Source organism: Acomys minous (assembly GCF_964271855.1).
Source record: "Acomys minous genome assembly, chromosome: 16".
NCBI lineage: Eukaryota > Metazoa > Chordata > Mammalia > Rodentia > Muridae > Acomys > Acomys minous.
The window spans coordinates 72,610,096-72,613,568 of NC_140498.1; positions in this window are offsets into that span (position 1 = coordinate 72,610,096).

The window sequence follows — 3,473 nt, forward strand, 5'->3', positions numbered from 1 at the left end:
CTTACGTCAAGTAAAAAGGCAACACATGGTGTTTCTGTTTCTAAGAAAGGCGCGGTCTTCAATGGCTTGCGTTGTTTGTATACGCTGTTGGGATGTGGGTGTGGTCTGGTCTGGTGCTGTAACAGCTGCCTTGGAACCAGATGATAGCTTTAAAATTGCAAGGCAAGCACCCAAAGGTGGTGAAGGGGGTGAGAGGGAGCTGGGACAGGGACTACAGGGACAAGGCAAGCCACCGTAGAATTAATTATAAATCTCTTATTTCAGGACTTCTTTGTAGGCTAAGTTCACGCTTTGTTTACGCCATTCTTTGATTCTTCTGATGGCATGGGAAACCAGAAGTCGATTTAGCTGCCTTCCTCTATCGATCTCTGCATTATTATTATTATTATTATTGTTATTGTTATTATTATTATATTATTATTATTAATTTAGTTATTTCAAGCAGGCACTTTATAGAGAGCCATCTTCCCAACCCCTAAACACAATCTTCAATTAAGACAGAGTACTTGGGGGGGGGGACCTTCACCTTGGGGGACAAGTAGGTGCTAGATGGACTCTAGGGATTTCCAGCTAGTTGCTGACTCCAGGAAGTACGGAGAGTCTGGGGTGGGGGGAGTGGAGACTCCCCTAGCTTCTTCCTGGGGGGCCATGACTGTCAGGAGGCCTGCTACCAAGACTTACCTAAGTCTCCTGCCCAGCTCCCTAACCACAGAGGCGGGGAGGGGGCGTTGAGGGGGTAAGAGGGTGGGGGGTGGGGGGACAGGGGGTGAGGCTCCCTGGGCCCCATAGAGCGGCCTTGCACCGCAGCTCAGCCTCAGGACCCCACCCTCTATACTCTCTGAAAGAGCAAAGGTTCCGCTTTCCAGAGAACGAGCAAGTAAGTGTCTCTGCCTCAGCCTTGTTTACAGTTGTTGAACTATTTTCGTCAAATTAATTAAATACATGCTAAATCTTCTCCAATTTGTTGTGCAACAAATTAAAGATGCTAAGATCGCGAAATGCACACAAAACCTGTTTGTTCCGATAAATACCCACAAGACAGCCTGCAGTCACGTGATCTGGAGTCTGCTTCCTCCCGCCCACTGCAGCAGGGCAGAGCTCTGACTGGCCCCCATCCCCTTCCTCCTGGGGTACCTGGGCTCCCAAAGAGTATTCACGGCTTCCTGTGCTTCCTTATCCCATTGCACAATAATGACGTGTGTGTGTGTGTGTGTGTGTGTGTGTGTGTGTGTGTGTGTGTGTGTTGGTATATATATGTGTGTAAGCCAGAGGACAGCCTCAGGTGTTGTTTTTCCTCATCCACCATTTCTTTTTGTTATTGTTGTTGTTTTGGGGTTTTGTTGTGTTTTGTTTGTTTTGGTGTTTTTGTTTTTTGGGTTTTGTTTTGTTTTGTTTTGTTTTGTTTTGTTTTGTGTTTGGAGACAGGTCTCTCAGTGGCCTGGAACTTGCTGAGTAAGCTGAGCTGACTAGTTTTTGAGCCCCAAGGATCTGCCTGGCTCCACCTTTCCAGTTCTGGGATTAAATCAACTTTTTTTAGTTGCTTTTTTGAGACAGGGCTTCCCTGGGTGTCGTGAAACTCACTCTGTAGACCAGGCTGGCCTCAAACTCAAAGATCTACTTGCTTTTGCTTTGAGAGTGCTGGGATTAGAGGCATATGCCACCAGGCTTTTTTTTTTTTTAAATCTGGCTTTTTAAGAAGTGAGTTCTGGGGACCCAACTCAGGTCCTCATACTTGCACAGGAAACACTTTACCAATAGAACCATCTTCCAGCTCCTACAGTGGAGGCTCTTGAAAGAGCGCAGAATATAGGTACCCAAGCCGGTCGGGGTGGCACACGACTGTAATCCCAGCACTCGGGAGGCAGAGGCAGGCAGATTACTGTGAGTTTGAGGCCAGCCTGGTCTACAAAGTGAGTCCAGGACAGTCAAGGCTACACAGAGAAACCCTGTCTTTGGAAGAAAAAAAAAGGAATATAGGTAGTCAGCCAAGTTCACATACCCTGAGATGTTAGCTGTCCAGCTGCAGTCTGAGTAGGTGACCGCTGTGCACACAGGGTTTTCTCCCAGCTCTGGGCTCTTGTTCCAGACAAAGCTTTGGCTGAAGAAAGTCACAGCAGACCAAAACATGGCCCCAGGAGTCGTCTGTGCTCTAGGATGTATGTCAACAACATTGCCTCATACAGCCAGCTCTCCATACACACTCTACAAGGCAGACCACCTTCATGAATCTTCTTCACTTTTGCAGAGGCTGGTGGGATAAAATTGGCTTAAGTGTCCCACTGAAAGAATAAGCACAGGGAGCCATACATGCATAAGCCTGTAGAATTTAGAATTTTGTTATTTAGAATTCTGTACATAATACATTATAAATTTTAGCAGTTATATATTATATAAATATATAATATTATATATGTAATATATAATAAGTCATTGTGAATGATAGTGAATTCTCTGTGCTGTAGGGCACCAGAACTTATTTTTTCCATCTGGCTGTATTTTTGGACGTATATTTTGTTGTTTAACTCTCTTTTCTCTAGCCACCTTCTAGTCTTTAGCAATCGATATTCTTTTTATCTTTTTTTCTTTGAGATCAACTTTTTTGCTTCTATATGAGTAAGAACATGTGATGTTTGTCTTTCTGTGTCTGAAAGCCATGAACTAATAAAGTCTTGCAAATGACCTGATGCTTCTTTGGAGACCCTCCACAGTAGAGGCTTCTGGGCTCCAGCCGATGCTCAGGTGTATGGATCACCTGAAAGGAGAGAGGAAAAAGAAAATGAAGAGTCACAAGTCATGATGGCATGTGCCTGTACAATACCCAGCTAAACTAGCCACCAGCCATGCGTTCTATACCCAAATAAATTAGCCAGCAACGCAGGTGGTTTTTGAGATTTGCAGACTTTCAAAACCCCTGTTAACTATTCCTCTCAGAGGAAGGCAAAAATATATATTGACTCAAGAAAGAGGGGGTAAATGGGACACTCACAAAAGTAGCCCAGGGGAATAACAAAGAATAGACCTAGATGACAGGATCTAGATTAGCAAAGAGGATGGGTGAGAGCAAACAACAGTGAGACAGAGGCCAGGAAGGCTAAGAGATTCCATAGATTTGATACTTTTCTTGAAACATTAGAACAAATTCAGAGGCAACAAATGAAGCCAGGTTAGTGGTGATGCACACCTTTAATCTCAGCCCTTGGGAGGCAGAGGCAGGTGACCCTCTGAGGTCTAGGCCAGCCTGGTCTACAGAGTCAGTTCCAGGACAGCCAAGACTACACAGAGAAACCCTGCCTGGGAAAGCCCAACCAAACAGAACATTTAGACTCCACCACAGAAACAAGAGCAGGGGGGACAAGCGACAACAACAAAACCAGACCGTGCTTCGCAGATCACCAAGTTTCCCAGTGTGCACTACACACATGATCCGCACACTATTTATTCCCAGTTTTCCTTATCAGCCTATAGACGTGGCC